The 20,643-nt window shown below is 37.0% G+C and overlaps 1 long non-coding RNA gene across 1 annotated transcript; it reads right to left on the reverse strand.

Annotated features, from left to right (window-relative positions):
* Positions 1–309: 309 nt before the first annotated feature.
* Positions 310–20,349, reverse strand: LOC126613833 (uncharacterized). Its single transcript, XR_007620201.1, has 3 exons — positions 20,337–20,349; positions 8,365–8,498; positions 310–345 (listed from the first exon to the last, which is right to left on the reverse strand). It is a non-coding gene; the product is annotated as an uncharacterized LOC126613833 (long non-coding RNA).
* Positions 20,350–20,643: the final 294 nt, after the last annotated feature.

Consider the following 20,643-nt stretch of genomic DNA (forward strand, 5'->3'; position numbering starts at 1 on the left):
CATATTTATGCAACTTAGTTAGCTTGTTTATTGGCATTTGCTTAGTTTAATTCTAGTTATTTTAGTACTTTAAGCTATTTTCATGTGTTTGTAGGTTCAAATAACAAAATTAGCAACAAAGTGCTATTCGGAGCATTTTGGAGCATTTTTGGGCCAAGATTCGATAGTGCAAGCACGGAGACATGAGGATGGACGTTTTTGAAGATTTTAAGGCTAGAAATCAGCATGTTTGTGTGCAAGTGTGTTGACCTACAATTACCAAACATCCATCCATTAAACCCATTACATCCACTCATTACCAAACACTCACCCACTACACCCATTACATCCACTCATTACCACACACTCACCCACTACACCCATTACATCCACTCATTACCAAACATCCATCCACTACACCCATTACATCCATTCATTACCAAACACTCACCCACTACACCCATTACATACACTCACCCACTACACCCATTACATCCACTCATTACCATACATCCATCCACTACACCCATTACATCCACTCATTACCAAGCACTCACCCACTACACCCATTACATCCACTCATTACCAAATATCCATCCACTACACCCATTACATCTACTCATTACCAAACATCCATCCACTACACCCATTACATCCACTCATTACCAAACATTCACCCACTACACCCATTATATCCACTCATTACCAAACATTCACCCACTACACCCATTACATCCACTCATTACCAAAACATACACCACTACCACCTTAATTAGATGGTAGTCCTCTCCCAAGCCTATAAATACATCCACCCTTCACCATAACAAGAGCAAAGAAGGAGAAAAGATCCATCAAATGACACTACATTCTCATCTCACAACTCCATACACTTACACTTTCATTCCTTGGCCGGGAGAACACAATCCACCCATCCACCCTTCACCATAACTCACCTATATCCATCCACCACCATAATTTACCACTCATCCATCAAACCACACCTTGTGCCGCAACAAAGAGAAGAAGAAGGACCTTTGGATGTGCTTGCCATTCAAGTTGGATTGTTGGAGCGTTTTTAGGTGTTTTCATTCTTTTGTTTTCAATGTCTAAATTTGTTTATCTTTGCTTTGTGAGTATGAGGAACTAAACCCCCCTTAGCTAGGGTGGAATTCGAAACCATGTTCATGCTTGCAATATGATTTGATTACCTTCAGTTGTGATTTCATAAGTTGTGAATTCAATTTGTTTAACTGCTTGATTGATAACTTATTCATGTGTGTTTATTAAGAGTGCACACTTAGTTTGTATGCATGAATATGATGCTAGAGTATAAGGGAGTTTCACCTAATAGTTACAAACTTATATTCACAAGTAGTGGAGGTCGCTTATAAACGATCGCGTTAAATAAATGCATGAATATGATGCTAGAGTATAAGGGAGTTTCACCTAATAGTTACAAACTTATATTCATAAGTAGTGGAGGTCGCTTATAAACAATCGCGTTAAATAAATTCTTGGCAGGAGTTTCATGCTCATCATAGTAAGGAATGCCTCGTCAATACTTATAGTTTTCATAATGCTTAATGATCTTTGATTGTATCTTTATTGTGCTGTTCACGTAAAGAACTTTTGAAGAATGCTTGAATTGTTGTATGCGCTTTCCCATCCAATTCAATAACTTAAGGAGAACTTGAAGGTTAATTTAAGCGGACTTAATTAACCTGGGGTTTTGAGTTTCATGATTGATCAAAAGAACAACTGAAAATTGGTTTATGTGCAAGTATGTCATGTGTGGAGAAGAACCTCCTAGCTAGCCTTCCATCCATTCAATTTACTCAAATTCATGCAGATTTCATTAGTTCTTTAATTTACTTGTTTTGTTTTCAAATTCGTCATAACCAAAACCCCCTTTACTTCAAAGTGTTTAATTAGTCAAAATCTTTTTTGATTTGCGTTTTTAGGTGTCCCAAAAATGTGTTAGAGTCCAAATCTGCCCAGTTTGTGTTTTTAGGCAGATTTGAGCATTTTTAGCTTGTTTTGAGTCCTTTTAGTTTGTTTTAAGTTCTTTGAGTCTAGTTTAGTGTTTTTAACTTTGTTTATATGTTTTTAAGTCAGTTTAGAGGTTTTAGCAAGCCCTCCTAATCCCCAGTTTAGAACGATCCCTACTTGCATTTATACTACAATTTGACAACAAGAGGGTTTAATTTGTGTGTTAAGTTAAAATTCGCATTAAATTTTTGGCGCCGTTGCCGGGGATTAGCAACTTTGCTAATCCCTTGTTATTTCTTTTTGTATATTTTCGTGTCTTTTGTTTTTAGTTACTAACTTTGTTTCTGTTTGTGTTTTTTTTTTTTTTTTTGTTTGTTTTACTTTTGATATTTGATTTAGTTTTGTTTCCTTGATTTCAGGTACTAGAGAAGTAAGACATGAATTTTGCTACCATTCAAGCTCAATTGGCGAAACTTACTTCTCAATTGTCACAATATCCTGAAAGGACCACAATGCAAAGTGTCCCTACATATGGTGTGTCCTATGGGCAAGGATATCCAACTCATCAATGTTCTCAATTTGCTGCGAATGAAGATGTTTGGGGTTATCAAGGCCATAGCCACTCATGGGACAACTGGTTTTCCAACGCTTACAATTCAGATTAGAGAGATTATTCAGATTACATGTGGGGAGAACCTCAACAATTCCAACAAGATGGATATTGACAGCAAGAATAGGAATTCTATTCAAGACCTATGCAGCCACCATAACCTCCTCCACAACAATTCCAATCAAATTCAAGTATGCCTATGAGTTATGATGAAATTCTTGATGTACTAACCTCGTTGACGCAGGGCTCATAACAAGAATATTTGCCGCCATCAGATGAGTTTTATCACTGGCCATATGAACCATCACAGCCACCACAACAATCTGCCCAATTCAATTCAGGTACGTCTTTGGATAATGATATGTTTAATAAGTTACTCACCTCTTTGAACCAGGAAGTAGAAAATGGAAACAAAGAGATGCAAAATCAAGCCAAGAAGATGGGAGAATTGGAAAAGCAAATTGGGCAGATTATGGAGTTCATGGCACAAATTCAAGAGCAAAGTGAACTCTCCAACTCAACTATTGAAAATTTGAAGGAAGATTTTGAAATCCATGATGCTATCACTTTGGGAAGTGCTATGGAGGTTGGAGGTGAACCCAAGATATCCAAACCAAGCCAAAACATGGATGAATAGCTGCTGCTCGAAGAAAAGGAGAATAACAAGGCCACGGCAAGGGAAGAACCACCCTTGCTGCAGCCCCATATGCCTTCTATGTCGTCCACTACAACCAAGGTAAGCCTAAATTCATTTGTCCTGACCCCATTTCACCAAATGTCCTTATTCCTTGCAGGATCATGCAATCCAAGGAAGAAGAGGGTGAGAAAGGCATCTTCGAAACCTTTCCAACGAATCAAGAGCAAGAAGTGGATGGGGAATGTCTAGAATTCATCAAAGAAGATACACTTGAGACGAAAATTCCCAAAGAAATTGGATTTTATGACACGGGACAAGTCATAACTCTTAAAACACCAAATCTGGCCAAGTTCCATATCCTTGCAACCTTCAAAGATGTGGTGTTCGTAATTGAGTTTGTGTTGGAGCAAGCAAGTAAGCCATCTTCTCCAACTTCGATTTTATTATATACTAACTTGCTGATTTTGATGATTCAGGCATCTACACTAGAATTTAAACCACTGCCGGATCACGTCAAGTATCACCGTCTATTCAAGGATCAATTCCATGTTATGGGCCCTATCCAAGTTTAGAAGGAAGTTTCGTCCGGCTCGAAGATGTTAAAGCAAGCGCTTCTTGGGAGGCAACCCATGTATTCAAATAAGGAAGATTTTTGAATTGCTCCACGATTGGTTTTGCATTCCTAAAAACCTTCCCTTTTCTGTAGTTTTATTTTGCCATGATTGTCATTTGTATTTGTTGATTGTTTAATTGTTTTTGGTGTGGGTTTATTTTTAAAACACTGACAGTTATGCAAGGTATTTTTACATTCATTTTCATAAAAAAAAAAAAGGAACATTAAGCAGAAAAAAGCTACAAGAGGGAACCTTCATAAAGGCTGCTTCGGAAAAGTCTCAGTAGTCGGCGGAGCCCTAGAAGGAGGAAGCATCGGAGGTTGATCATTTGGAGCTTCATTACGTGGTACAGCCCCAGAAGACAAAGGCAAATGTTGTTGGAACAAACCCACAAACCTCTGATGATCAAGTAAAATCTGACCATCAGATTCCTGCATCTGGTCAATCTTCCTCTTCATGTTTGTAGCATAGTTATGTGCGAGCCTGTGCAACTGTTTATTCTCATGCTTGAGCCCTCTAATCTCCTGTTTGAGACTCATCACTTCAGCCGCCAATGATTCAACTTGACGGGTTCGAGCAAATAGGCGTTGGGTCATATTAGACACAGAACCTGCACACTGCACACTGAGAGCCAGAGAATCTTTAACAGCCAACTCATCAGACCGTTTGGCAAGTAGTCTGTTATCTTTAAGAGTGACAAGGTTCCTAGCCACCACCGTAGCTGTCATATCATTCTTCATCACCGAATCCCCAACGGTAAGGGGACCAGTAGGGGATATGAAGGATAGGCGCCATATGTTATCTGGAGAAGGCAGGACTACCTCTTCACCAAGGTTCAAGTGAAAATGACGGTCGGAGGGGCCAGACATTTTCAGAGGTGTTAAAGACAGAAGAGGTCGGACAAGTCAAGATTGTAGAAGTGTAAGAAGGGAGTTTCTACAGGTAGAAATTCAAGTGTGCTTTGAACGTCCTGCGTACCTCTATAAAATCAGCACTCGACGGGATTTCAGAGATTGAAGAGGCAAGCGTAGAAATCGAAGAGGCCAACTCAAAAATCGAAGAGGCGCTAGCTTTCTCAAAAGCTGGGCTTGCTCAGAAACCACAACCAATCTTCTTTTCCAGATTTATCCTCACTTGTCACATGCAACCCCTGCACTCGACGGGATTTCAAAGATTGAAGAGGCAAGCTCAGATATCGGAGAGGCATCTACTTTTCTAGACGTGTCAGCATCTGTCACATGTAGGTCAGCTTTGCGAAAATCACGGGCAGTTTGTCGAAGCGCCAATTCCAGATATCGGAGAGGCATCTGCTGTTCCAAACGTCTCAGCATCTGTCACATGCAGAGTCAGCTTTGTGGAAATCACAGGCAGTTTGTCGAAGCGCCAATTCCAGATATCAGAGAGGCATCTGCTTTTCCAGACGTGTCAGCATCTGTCACATGCAGAGTCAGCTTTGCAAAAATCACGGGTAGTTTGTCGAAGCGTCGATTCCAGATATCGAAGAGGCACTTGCTTTTCCAGACGTGTCAGAGCCTGTCACATGCACACTCAGCCTTGCGAAAATTACGGGCAATCTATCGAAGATCTCTTGTGAAGTAGAAAGCACGTGAAGTTTACTATTAAATCATCCAACGATTGCTGACAAGAGTGAAAGAATAGTACCGGTTATTAATTCCTATAAATGTCACCCTTCACCCTCCATTGCAAGGAAAACATACATAACCATTTTCTTCTCCGAGAATGCCTTTCCAACAAACCTTCTCGAGTCACTCAGTGTTCCTTATTCCTTGGGGTACCTCTGCAAACAACCCATCGAAAGAAAAAGTATTTCATATCGTGAAGGTTGAAAGCAAGAGTATCTCATATCATGCTTTCTCCCTGTTCTTCTCCTTGTCATTGTTTTGGGACAAGGAGAAATAGAGCAATCAACCAGCACTTGGTATCAATCTTCAGATCTGGAACCGATTGCCTGGAACCCCATCCTGATTGCTTACCTAACCTTGCTCTCGAGTACTCATATTCATCATCTTATGCTTCCTCTTCGTCTACCACATCTGCCTGGGGAACAGATAAGGGAAGTGAAAATGATACCTCGAAGCATGTGGAGACAATTTGCCAATTCATCCTCAGCTAGGGACAAGGAGAAACAAAGCAAGAGGTGGGCACTTGTAAAGATTGAAGAAGGAAACAGACCAACACCTTTACCTCGTGCCTGCCTGCCGGGCAGAAGAAACAAGCAGAGAAGAATGCAGACTGCACAATCAAATCAACCCAGCAGAAGGAATCTGATTTGAAACCAAGGAACTCTCATATTCCTCGCTCAGAATTCCAAACCAGTTCGAGATCAAAGCTGTGGAAAGACAACAAGATCATCTATCTCCAAAACCAGATTTGTGTTCTTAAACTCTACTCTGTCTGGTTTTTACTTTGCCATACTTGTCATGTTTATTCTTTGTTTGTTTGTTTGCTTGTTTTTTTTTTTTTTTTTTTTTTGTGTGAGTTTATGCTTGAAACATTGAGGGCAATGTTTGATTTAAGTGTGGGGGGTAACCAAGTTGTTTTGCATGAAATTCTTGGGAGTTTATCATCCATTACTTCTAAGTGTTGTTCCTTGATGTTTTTAAGTGTTTTTAAGCTGTTTTGGAGTGTTTTAGTGTGTTTTGACATAAAAATCCGAAAATCTCATAAACATTTGAAAATTGTTTTGAAAAACCCAAAAAGAGTTGTTTTTATGTGTTTGTTTGTGTCTTAGGGTACCTTCCAACACAATGATGAGGATTTGGTTTTTAATTACATGACTGTTAAAGAGAGTTATAAACATGGATGAAAATTTGATTTACTCTTTGGTGTATGATTGGTTGTGGTTTAAATTTATGAATTCACATGCAATCATAAAAGAAAAATCAGTTTTGTAACATGCTTGAAGGAAGGAACTCAAATTAACGCTACAACCTTGTGAGACTTAAGCCTAAAATGTTTATTTGGAGAGTTAATAATCTATGCATTCTTGTTTTCTAAAGTCGTTGCATGATCTCATTATTCTTTGCTTGGTTACTACTTAGAAGGCGTTTCATCATTTAGCTCCATATGCTAGAACTCATGCCCATTTCATTCAAAGCATGCTATTGATTTGCATAACACATATTCAAGATGAAGTTGTGCAGTGACCACCACCAAAGCCAAACTGCCGTGTATCCTACTTCATTATATGTTTAAGTTTAACCCCGTTGGGCCTTGTGTAGCCTATGTTCTTTGTTAACCCACACTGTCTTCACCTAGCCTAGATTAGAACCATCCATACCCTTGTTCTTGAAGCATAGTAAAGCATGACTCAAAATGAATTCCTTTTTATTAATGTATTGCAGAAAACAAGTGTGGGGGAAGTGATTCTTATTGTGTGTGTGTGCCAAAGTCCTTAATAAGGCAAGGGTAGGAAAGAAAAATAAAAAGAAAAATTCGTGGAAAATAGAATGAAAAGAAGAAAAGTTGTGAAAAAGAACTTTAAAATGTCGTTTGTTGAAGAAAAGGTCCAAAAACATTGAATTCGGCCCTAAGTGTTGCATGAATCTTCCCTTTATATGTAAAAGTTGATTCTGCATTCTAAAGTGAATTCCAAGTGTCTATTTCATTGCTTTGCTTGCTATCGCTTTAAGAACGTTTGTTATTCCTATCATTTCTTTGTTAGCCATTACCCCCAAGCCCTGTTACAACCCTTGACTTTCAATCTTGAGTGTTGTGTGTTTCAATTTGTGGAGTTCGAAATTGGTATGAGCATATGGTGTCACTAGTTCTCGCATCTAAGTAGTAGCATACTATTCATGAGATCATATCTAAACATGCTTATTAACTCCAGAAATTGCTTTCTTTATTATAACATATGTGAGTACTAGTCTTCCATGTTTACATCAATCTTCTCACATATAACTAGTGTAGGGTGTGTAGTCAGAAAATGTGTGTGAAAATAGAGAGTATCTTGTAAGGAATTGAGCAAATTCTCTAAGGCATGTTACTACATTCAAAACATTGTTTTAATTCGTTAATTGTGAACTAGTGAGTAGGGACTGTGATTAAGTTTGTGCTCAAGTGTGAAGATAACCTAAATCTGTAGGAATGATGATTTTTAACTTGTCATGTGCATTGGAAATCCCTGAGGCAAATGTTGGAAGGTTAGGTTGTGTTTTGTTTGTTTTGTTTCGTTTTGTTTCTTTTGTTTTGCTCGAGGACTAGCAAAAGCTAAGTGTGGGGCAATTTGATAGGAGCATATTTATGCAACTTAGTTAGCTTGTTTCTTGGCATTTACTTAGTTTAATTCTAGTTATTTTAGTACTTTAAGCTATTTTCATGTGTTTGTGGGTTCAAATAACAAAGTTAGCAACAAACTGCTATTTGGAGCATTTTTGGGCCAAGATTGGATAGTGCAAGCTTGGAGACATGAGGATGGACGTTTTTGAAGATTTGAAGGCTAAAAATCAGCATGTTTGTGTGCAAGTGTGTTGACCTACAATTACCAAACATCCATCCACTACACCCATTACATCCACTCATTACCAAACACTAACCCACTACACCCATTACATCCTCTCATTACCACAACACTCACCCACTACACCCATTACATCCACTCATTACCAAACATCCATCCACTACACCCATTACATCCACTCATTACCTGTTGGAAATGTGCCCTAAAACCAATCATGTGATGATACTTTATGGACATTTCACATGTTAAACTAATCTAGTTTAATATCAAGGGCAAAGATTATTGTTTTAAGCCGTCTCATATAAATGTTATATGCTTAAACGATAAGTCCAAGGAACATGTAATTAGGAGAATGTAATTTAAACAAGTTAGATTTATGAGACCATTCTCTTTCGTATACATATCCTAAACGTTCCTGATCATAGGATTGCCAATTGGGCATTGACAGTCCATTAAGATCAGTACGTGCTGTGTCTTCTCTCATGGAGAGGGACTGGTCTCGAGTCATTGGTGTGATTGAGCCCAAGACAAGCATGTAAGTGCTCAATAGTGAATCAGTCCACTGAACACGATCAACGAGGAGTTCTCATACTCATGTCATATGAGAACTCATGGTTGGGATAATGCAAAGTAGTCCTTTGACCTGAGGCATCATAGTTGTCTTGTGGTTAAGTCCTTGATCTTTGACTATGTCAAAGTCACTCCATCAGAGGGTGTCCATGGCATAGTTGGAGTTAAGCCACTTAGCCAGTGAGACAAGTGAATGCGCAACAAGGGATCTCTAACCTTCAAACCGTTTGAAGGAGAATACTCTATGATATGATTAAGAATCTCTGGCCAGAGTATGAATGAGATTTAGGAAGTCATTCCAAATCACATTCAAGGTAATCATATAAGTAAATGAATCACATTGGATAGTAGACATGAATAAACTATCAATCCAAACAATGTGGTCAAGAGTATTGTATTAGAGAAAGACTGTATTGCATTGTAATCCTAAACTGAATAGGTTCTCCACCTCTTCTGATTAGCTTGGGTAACCATGACATACTGCTAGGTGTCACTCATGGTTTGTGGAAGCCCTAAACGTGTATAATCACTAAAGGGAGAATTGAAAGTAAGTTTCAATTCACAATCGATTTGAAAGAGTTATAATCGCCCACTGCCTCGCTAAAAGGAACCTAATGGATCGTACACCGTGTAAGGTAAAGATTGAAGAAACAACGGAGATGAGTAAGAATAATTAAATGGTTTAATTATTTATGGCAAGGATTAATTAATATGTTAATTAATCAAACAAATAAAATTCGTTAAAAGACCTAGGGTTAGTTTTGGGCCTTAAGGCCCATTGGGCTTCGAACGTCAAGCCCATTGACTTAAGTTGTATGACAACTTAATGACTAAATATTCACAAAGGCCCAAACAACCCAATAACACCCTATGGCCGGCCATATTGATAATGGAGTGGGTTTTGGACTTATTACAAGTTTGCCACTCCGATGAAGGTAGGTATAAATATGACTTTATAGCCTTTTCTTCATTAGGGTTTTCTTTTGGGAGAAAAGATGAGAACAAAAGCTCTCTTTGCTCTCTAAGAGGCCGGCCACCCTAGAGGAACATAGCTAGCAATCTTACTTCCTCTAGGTCACTCATTTCTTCATCAATCCTTCCTTGGTGTGGAGACTTAGAGGTTCTCAACTTTGAGAACTTGGAGAAACCAATTCTTCCATCCAAATCCACGGAGCTAAAAAGCAAGGAATGAAGGCCCTATCTCTTGGGTGATTATCCTTTGCTTATGCAAAGAGGAATCAACAAAGGTATAAATTTCTCAACTCACTTTGTTTTGAGTTGAGTCTTGGTTCACCTAACTACTAGGCTTTGAATTTCATGGGTAATGTTTTGTTTTGAGTGCATACAAGCATGTTTCCGCCTTTAATTGTTAATTGCATGCTATATAGATGTTGCTCAAATGAACATGTTTTTCACAAAATTTCCTTCAAGTGGTATCAGAGCCTAGGTCTAGTAGTTGGTGAATCCTTTTGGGTTTTGTAGTTCATAGTTTATGATTTGAATGTTGTAATTGTTACAAGCCTTATTCTTGCCTTTTGAATGTAAATTTTGTTAGAACATTTGCCATCTCAAATGTTGTAGATGTAGTTCATATGAGCATGAATTTTGGAGCTAAAATTTGGTGCCATGTTTTTGGGGAAATTCGGCCAAATCCAAAGGGTGGATTTTTGGGTTCTTGTTTGTCTTGTTAAAAGTGTTTTAAGATGACTTTTGGAACCCCTAAGTACCCTAGGATGTTAACCCCATTTTGAGTAGTCAAAATTTGAGTTTTATTGATTGAAAATGTTCATGGAGCTCTTATGGGTTTTTCATGAATGTTCTTCATTGTTCTTGAGGTTCTTAACAATAACAAAAAGTTTGTTGTTTTGATTCAAAGTTTAGTTAATTTCATAGAGTCTTTGTTTTGTGTTGGTTGGTGTGAATTATCTATCAACAAGACATTTATTTGAAAAGGTGATTGAAATGTTGATAGAGTGTTTGAATTTATGTACATAATTGATATATTTTCTTACACACATGTTTCCCACCAACCCATTTCTACTTGCATGGCTTTATGACTTTGTTGAAAAAAATTTCAAAATTTTTGTGGCTTCACTCTCACCAAAACCGGCCACCCGACAAGTAGGGTACTTTTGGGGCTTTTATGCAATTACATAAAGTTTTGATACTTTTGTGTATTTGCAGTTTGACCCAAAAGTTTACGTTTTTACGTAAAGGCCCAAAATCACTAAAGGACAAATTGTTTTGTTCCTTTAATGAAGTTTTTGAATTTATTGAAATTTTTGGGTTCTAGTTGTAATTACATGAAGTAGTGGACTTTTGTGTTTTTACAAAGTGACCCCAAAAGTTTATGTTTTGCAATATAGCCCAAAAAGTTGAGGTTATTGCATTTCGGCCCAAATTAGGTAGAGAACAAAATGGTTTTGTCTCTTTAAATGAGAATTGGATTTTCATTTCATTTAGCTCCATCTAAATCAATTCTATGGATATAAAAACCAAATGACAATGTTGCATTCAAGTTTAATTAGTTAAAGCGGTAATTAATTAAAGGGTGATTATGAACCTAAGCCTATGATAATTGAGCTATGTGAAAGGCCGTCTCAAATCTGTTTGAACCATGGGAATGTGTAGATTAGATTTTGGTTGTAATTTGATATGATCAAATGTTGTAAAAGAGCATAAGCTCTTCTTTACTTTAAAGTAATTTGTTTTGATCAAATGTTGTAAAAGAGCATAAGCTCTTCTTTACTTTGAAGTACTCATTTTCTTGTTTTATTTGATATGCATGAAATTGGAGTAGTTGGGTCCAACGCCCAATAGGAAAAACACGCCTTAATATGGTTAAATGCGTAACTAAAATCAATCACCATCCCTAGACCAAGATTCAACACTAGACTCGTGTTGGATCTAATCAAAGGTTCATAGTCATCCTAAGGCCCTAAGGTAACTATATAGTCCCTCAATGAATGCAAACCTTATGTTAGTAGTACCATATACTCTTGCTTTAAAAACCATTTTACAAGCTTAGTGGGAGTATTATATACTACTAAATCAATCACATGGACCAATAGTTGTAATAGGACCAAATTGTTTTAATAAGATTAAAATGTATGTTTATATGTGATGAGACCTAAAACCCTCAACCAAACTATTATTAAGTTGATAAGCGTGAGAGTGCTTTGAACACTCTTTCGTGGCCTTCCACCGTGGTAGGCTCCGATCGTTTGTGACTCATACACCGACTTCACCCTATCATGGGGGAGTACAAAGTGCGTGCTTACACTCAGGAGGAGTTCTATATGCATACATGATGTTGTGAAGGTAGGCAATGAGAATAGCCAACATCATATCATTGTGAGGTTGTTCTTGAACCCCTACTCGAACTTGCATGGTGGGAATGACTTAACTAAATGCAATGAAGCCAACATCATATCATTGTGAGGCTTCATTCTCTAGAGGCCAAATAAGATGGGTACTTGCAAGAGATGCCAACGAGTAAGTGTACTCTCTCATTATTATTGATGCTAGCCAACATCATATCATTGTGAGGTGGGCTTGGTAATGATGAGTCTCCCATACCCTACTAAGAGTTTCCTCCAAAACTCTCGAATTCCGATGAGGGATATGGAATTTGCCAAAAATAGTGGGTGGTGCTATTTGATTTAAAGACCCGAATCAAATGGCTTAAAATCAATCAATTTATATTCGTTATGTATTTGTTTACCAATATATTTGCAAACGCTATCCAAAACTTGACAAAGAAAAGCCAAATGCTTTAGTTTCAGGACTTGGTACCACAATCCCAAAGACTGTCTTAAATGGATTGTATATGTACCTAAGTAGTCTAATCCTCACAATCTTCCTATTGATAATGTATCATTGGAACAACATGTTACATAAGTCTATTATAAAGAGGACAACACTTTTAATGTCATAGTTCTTCACTTACAAATCGTTGTATGAAGAAATAAGAGTTGCTTTGAACAACCCTTAGCTAATGCAAACACTAGTGCTTGTTTCTTTGTTAAATGAACAAAGAACTTGAGAAGAAAGCATAAGGGCATGGACACTTTATGTGCCATGATTCTTCACTTACAAATTGTTGTATGAAGAAATGAGAGTTGCCTTGAACAACTCTTGAAAGTTTGTAATTATGTTTAGAACATAATGATTGGTTGAAAAAAATAGTCCATCAACATGGACTAATGATGATTTTGAATCATTGAGTGTTGAAGTGTTAAACCACTTCTAGAAACGGAAACTAGGCAAGGACTTCACCTTTGTGTCCCTATCCAAATGGTTCACTAAGTTTATTGTAAACTATATAGTGAACAATAACCACACACTCTCCAAATCGTTTGATGTGTATAACACAATTGAAATAAGTTTCAAGAGAGATAGTGGAAGTTTAGGGACCATGACTATTGTAGTCAAAGGAGAAGTCAAATGAAGAAAGCGAAATAAACTCCAAGGGAACAAACTTTCTTTATGAAAGGATGGACATTGGAAAGGGTATTTGCAAGAAATGTCTTGCAAGTGTCAAGAACACACCTTTCGAAGGTGTTGTAAATTGTTCTTGAAAAGTTCAAAACAGTTGGTTCTTCTACTTGAATGCTTGATTCCGTATTAGTAACTATGTTTTACAATCGTTGTAAAAGTGTGGCTAATAAAAAGTAGAAGATTAATGAGAGAAGAGAAAGTACTTCACATTCGGAATGTGAATCAAATGTAGATCTCTACGAAAGCAGATGGTACTTACTTCCTCATATGAACTACCAAAGAAATTGGAAAAACCATAGATTGTCTTTACATTCCAATTTTAAGGAACTTAATTCCATCACTTTAAGGGATGGATGAATGTTTTGTTTGACAAAACATTGTTCTTTATTAATGAATGATTAGATTATTGTAATCTAATTGATTGTCTCTATAGTAGAGATGATATGGTAGTGTTAACTGTTTAGAAAATAACGATGCTTAAAACCCAAAAGGTTGCAAGGTAGTGACTAATCCCAACTGAGTTATGATACCTCTAAAACATAAATTACAAGTTGGTCATAGATGGATGCTTTGGATCGTTAGATTCGGATCCAATACCTTCTTATTAAAATTGTATAGAGGCGAAATGTTCGAATCTTTATTCTTTTGGAAAGGAAGATGATAAGAGCTTATTTATGCGCCTTAGTTAGCTAGTTCTTATGCATCTTTGTTATGTTTTCTTCGTTAAAGTAGTCTTTTAAGCTACTTTCATGTGTTTTTAGGTTTAAAGGACATATTACATGAAATGATGCAAGTTGGAGCTTTTGGAGCAAAATATGAGCTTGGATTGAAAAGGACATGCTTGGAACACAAGGTTGGGATGGAATTGAAGAGTTGAAGATTTGAGGTTTCCTACTTGAAGTAGGAAAGCTAAGCCTAAAAGTTTCCATTTTGGGTTGATCTTTCCTAAATCGGAATTGGCAACCAAAGTTTCTAAAGTTGGAAGTTTCTATTCTTGGAGGTTTCCATTTTCGTGAGTTTCTATTCTCGGCTTTGGGCTTTTGGATGACCCATCCTTACTTCTTGGACCTATGTCGCACCTAAACCCTAACCCTAGCCACTTAATCAGCCGCACCTAGGTCTTGTTCACATGCAAAAATCTGATTATTTACCCTAAGCCCATGCCGCACCTTTTCATCCTAGAAGCCTTATTTTACAAACCTTAACCCTAGCCCATTGTTTCAATTTGATTTCATTAGGGTTTTAGGTGCCTATATATGTGTGTTTTACTCCTTTGGCCGAAAATCTCCCATTCTACAAATCAGAAATCGTCTAAACCCTATTCCCACACCTTGCCGCAGCCTTCATCCATTCCAGCCACACCCATACACCTTGCCGCAGCCTTCATCCATTCCAGCCACACCCATACACCTTGCCGCAGCCATCCCTCTACTCCAGCCACCATTCTCCATCTCCATACACCATCCACACCTCTTGCCGCACCACCATACCATCCTAATTCCCTTCCTAAACCAAAATCACATCCAAAAGTCCCCTTAACCATCTCTGCCGCAGCAAGGAGAAGAAGAAGAGGAGCTTGACGTGCAGAAATTCAAAGTGGAATTCTTGGGCGTTTTAGGTGTAATCTTTCTTATGTCTTCGATATTTCAATTCAATAAATTTTGTGTTGTGAGTATGAGAAACTAAACCCCCTTAGTTGGGGGGTAATTCGAAACCATGTACATGCTTGCAATATGATTTGATTACATTCAGTTGTTATTTCATAAGTTGTGGATTTAATTCGTTCATCTATTTGATTGATAATTTATTTGTGTATGTTGATTGAGAGTGCACGCTTAGTTTTCATGCATGAATATGATGCTAGATTATGAGGGAGTTTCACCTAATAGTTACAATCTTATAATCACAAGTAGTGAAGGTCGCTTGAAAACGATCGCGTTGAATGAATTATTAGCATAAGTTTCATGCAATTCATAGTAACAAATGCTTCGTCAATGCTTATGTTTTTCATAGAACGTAATGATTCGTGCTTGTATCTCTATTATGCAATTCATGTAGGGAACTTGTAGGGAATGTTTTGGGTTGTCGTATGCAATCATCCAACCTAATAACTTGTGGAAAAACTGAGGGTTAATTAGTGCAATTCACGGTTAATTTGGGGCGTTGAGTATTCATAATTTATTGGAAGAACAACTGAAAATCGTTTTGTTTGCAAGTGTGACATGTGTGGAGAAGAACCTCCTAACTAGCCTTTTATCCATCCTTTTCATCCAAAAACGTTTTACAATCTGTTTAGTTTTAAGTTTCTGTTTTGTTTTCAATTTTCGTCCAAAACAAATCCCCCTTTATTTTGAAGTCTTAGATTAGTTAGAAAGTGTTTTGATTTGTGTTTCTAAGTGTTTTGATTCAAGTTTTCACTCAAATTCGTCCAAGTTCTTGTTAGGTTCTCAAAACTGCCCAGAAAGTGGTTTTTAGGCAGTTTTGAGTCATTAGGTTGCTGTTTTGAGTTTTAGGTTTGTTTAAGTGTTTTAACCTTTAGTTTTGCATTCTTTGAGTCTAGTTTAGTGGTTTAAACTTTGTTTTTGAGTTTTTAAGTCAGTTTCCAAGTGTTTAGCAATCCCTCCTAATCCCCGGTCTAGAACGATCCCTACTTACATCTCTACTACAATTTGACAAAAGAGGGTTTAATTTGTGTGCTTATATATTTCGCATCAGAAGAAAGAAACACAAAGTTGTTGAGGTTAATTCACTTAGATGTTAGTGGCACTTGTCCACAACATAATACTACTCATGTTGTATGACATTCACCGAAGATCGCTCTCGGTTGGACTATCATTTATTTTGAATAAACACAAGTCCGAATACTTTGCAAAAGGTTTCAAAGAATTCAAGAAATGTAAGTTGATGAGTAAGATGTCTAAAGTATTTACCTCCTTATATTTGATCCAAGGAAAGGTAACACTTTAGAACAGTTTCCTTGAAAGATATCAAGGAAAGAAGCATCATATGATAATGGATTTCTCCATTAAGAGAAGAACGAACTCGAAATAAGATTTAGTTCGTTGGATGTTATCAATTGCCCATATATAGGATATATAATTCTAAGACAATATGATTGTCAATTAGAAGATCTTCCAAAATTTTCATGAGTCCATAGGATATAGTTGGAAAGAAAGACAAATCTTAATCATGTTAAGATTTGGGATTGTGTGCTAATAAGCAATATTTTTTTAAAGAATTATCTTGTGGGTATCCTTAAATTAACATTTGAATATCACTTCTATAAACCAACTAACAAATGTTGTTTGTTGGGTAGTTCATTGTAATCCTACAATATGATTTGCCTAACGCAAATGAATGAGAGATAGAACTCAAAGAATGGGTTCTTTGAGAGACAAGATGATAATCAACAAATATAACAACCTAGTTCCTACGACACAAGCTCCAAGGTAGTCGATAAGGATTTATAAACTGTCTCAGTTGAATGGTTTGAACTTTATGACTATGTCATAAGTTACACCTCTTAATTCGAAAGAAATAAGAATGAAAATCCTTATGACTACATTAAGTTCATATACGACATATACTCAAGGAAATGGTAAAGTACCATTTGACCCGAAATAATGAAACCTTTATAGCTAATTGGTAGCTTAAGGTGACTACAATTAAAGAGATTGGTTGACTTGGAAGAAACCATCTTTGACGTAGTCTTGGTTTCAATTAATTCGAAGATTGCTAGTTATAACTAAATGGTGATTCAATGTTTGGACAAAATATGGGTTTCCGAAACCATTATTAAGATAGTCTTGATAATATATGTCTAAAACTATGAATCACAAGACATGTAAGTTGTAGAGATCCATCCATCATGGATCTTAGCAAGCTAGTGGGAGCTATATAAATGTCTTATGAGAGAAAGATCAAATCGTTTGATTTCTCATAAAGATGTAAATGAATCTTTTGTTTACTAGGTTTACAAAAGATTAGTGGGAGTTAATCATGTTCCTAAATTTGAATATATATATACAAATATATGATATATTAATTTTGGAAATGAAAAAGAATACTTCTTCGTTAAAGTTATAACTTTAAACATTCTACAACGATAGAATGTATATGGGAGACATAGTCTATAAACATGGGATGTAAATCTATAATGATAGATTTCAGGATATAATTGGATTATATCAAGCCCTAATGATAGACAAAAGATGCTAGGAAGTTTCTCATATGATGATAAACTTCAATCAGAAGAACAACGCTAGTAAGACTAGGAGGTAGCTCTTCTCAAAGGGAACATACCCTTTGACTCCCAAAGAAATAATGCGTAAATAGAATCCTTTATACATACGCAGAAAGGTGATTTATGTATTTCATATTGTATGAAAACATTGATATGAGTTGTACCTAGAAAGGTACAAGACGATATTAGTGCAAGCCCAGGATCAGAACCATGGCAAATGTCAAGTGAGTCCTTAAGTATTTAAGAAATACTAAAGGATAGATTCCTCACAGAATGAGGAAGAATTAGAATAACGTAATGGAAGCGTAAATGTATTAGATTATGAATCTAATCCATCATTGGATGTTTTTTCATTATGAATGAAGAGATAATCAGATATCTCTTTATTATGACTAAAGAGATATTTGGATGGAAACATTAAAAGTAATGACTTTAGTGTGTTCCATTGTGAATGCAAAATATATTGCCATATAGAAGCTTACAACAATGTTGTTCGGATGAGAAAGTTCATTCATGAACTCTCTATTCGGTTCCAACCAGAAAGTGTCTCTAGTGTACCGACACTACGACACTAATGGGGCGATAGCTCAAGCCAGGGAATCAAGGTCTCATCAAGATCCGAACTCAAATGAGAGATTGAACCACATGATTGAGAATCATGTATAATGGTGACGTCGTTATTCTCAAGGTTGCTTCTATGGATAACATATAGATATCCATTGTCTAGGCCTACTACTTAGCCATTTTTGAAATGACTAAATAAGAGGTATCATCACTGATGACCAAGCTGATTGGCTCTAGTGCAAGTGGGAGATTGTTGGAAATATGCCCTAAAACCAATCATGTGATGATACTTTACAGACATTTCACATGTTAAACTAATCTAGTTTAATATCAAGGGCAAAGATTATTGTTTTAAGCCGTCTCATATAAATGTTATATGCTTAAACGATAAGTCCAAGGAATATGTAATTAGGAGAATGTAATTTAAACAAGTTAGATTTATGAGACCATTCTCTTTCATATACATATCCTAAACGTTCCTGATCATAGGATTGCCAATTGGGCATTGACAGTCCGTTAAGATTAGTACGTGCTGTGTCTTCTCTCATGGAGAGTGACTGGTCTCGAGTCATTGGTGCGATTGACACCAAAACAAGCATGTAGGTGCTCAATAGCGAATGAGTCCACTGAACACAATCAACGAGGAGTTCTCATACTCATGTCACATGAGAACTCATGGCTGGGATAATGCAAATTAGTCATTTGACCTGAGGCATCATAGTTGTCTTGTGGTTAAGTCCTTGATCTTTGACTATGTCAAAGTCACTCCATCAGAGGGTGTCCACGACCTAGTTGGAGTCAAGCCACTTAGCCATGGAGGCAAGTGAATGCGCAACAAGGGATCTCTAACCTTCAAACCGTTTGAAGGAGAATACTCTATGATATGATTAAGAATCTCTGGCCAGAGTATGAATGAGATTTAGGAAGTCATTCCAAATCACATTCAAGGTAATCATATAAGTAAATGAATCACATTGGATAGTAGACATCAATAAACTATCAATCCAAACAATGTGGTCAAGAGTATTGTATTAGAAAAAGACCGTATTGCATTGTAATCCTAAACTGAATAGGTTCCCCACCTCTTCTGATTAGCTTGGGTAACCATGACATACTGCTAGGTGTCACTCATGGTTTGTGGAAGCCCTAAACGTGTATAATCACTAAAGGGAGAATTGAAAGTAAGTTTCAATTCATAATCGATTTGAAAGAGTTCTAATCGCCCACTACCTCGCTAAAAGGAACCTAATGGATCGTACACCGTGTAAGGTAAAGATTGAAGAAACAACGGAGATGAGTAAGAATAATTAAATGGTTTAATTATTTATGGCAAGGATTAATTAATATGTTAATTAATCAAACAAATAAAATTCGTTAAAAGACCTAGGGTTAGTTTTGGGCCTTAAGGCCCAATGGGCTTCGAACGTCAAGCCCATTGACTTAAGTTGTATGACAACTTTATGACTAAATATTCACAAAGGCCCAAACAACCCAATAACACCCTATGGCCGGCCATATTGATAATGGAGTGGGTTTTGGACTTATTACAAGTTTGCCACTCCAATGAAGGTAGGTATAAATATGACTTTATAGCCTTTTCTTCATTAGGGTTTTCTTTTGGGAGAAAAGATGAGAACAAAAGCACTCTTTGCTCTCTAAGAGGCCAGCCACCCTAGAGGAACATAGCTAGCAATCTTACTTCCTCTAGGTCACTCATTTCTTCATCAATCCTTCCTTGGTGTGGAGACTTAGAGGTTCTCAACTTTGAGAACTTGGAGAAACCAATTCTTCCATCCAAATCCATGGAGCTAAGAAGCAAGGAATGAAGGCCCTATCTCTTGGGTGATTATCCTTTGCTTTTGCAAAGAGGAATCAATAAAGGTATAAATTTCTCAACTCACTTTGTTTTGAGTTGAGTCTTGGTTCACCTAACTACTAGGCTTTGAATTTCATGGGTAATGTTTTGTTTTGAGTGCATACAAGCATGTTTCCGCCTTTAATTGTTAATTGCATGCTATATAGATGTTGCTTAAATCAACATGTTTTTCACAAAATTTCCTTCATTACCAAACACTCACCCACTACACCCATTACATCCACTCATTACCAAACATCCATCCACTACACCCATTACATCCACTCATTACCAAACACTCATCCACTACACCCATTACATCCACTCATTACCAAACATCCATCCACTACACCCATTACATCTACTCATTACCAAACATCCATCCACTACACCCATTACATCCACTCATTACCAAACATTCACCCACTACACCCATTACATCCAAACATTCATCCACTACACCCATTACATCCACTCATTACCAAACATTCACCCACTACATCCATTACATCCACTCATTACCACAACATACACCACTACCACCTTAATTAGATGGTAGTCCTCTCCCTAGCCTATAAATACATCCACCCTTCACCATA

Source organism: Malus sylvestris, chromosome 2 (genome assembly GCF_916048215.2).
Source record: "Malus sylvestris chromosome 2, drMalSylv7.2, whole genome shotgun sequence".
Taxonomy (NCBI): Eukaryota; Viridiplantae; Streptophyta; class Magnoliopsida; order Rosales; family Rosaceae; genus Malus; species Malus sylvestris.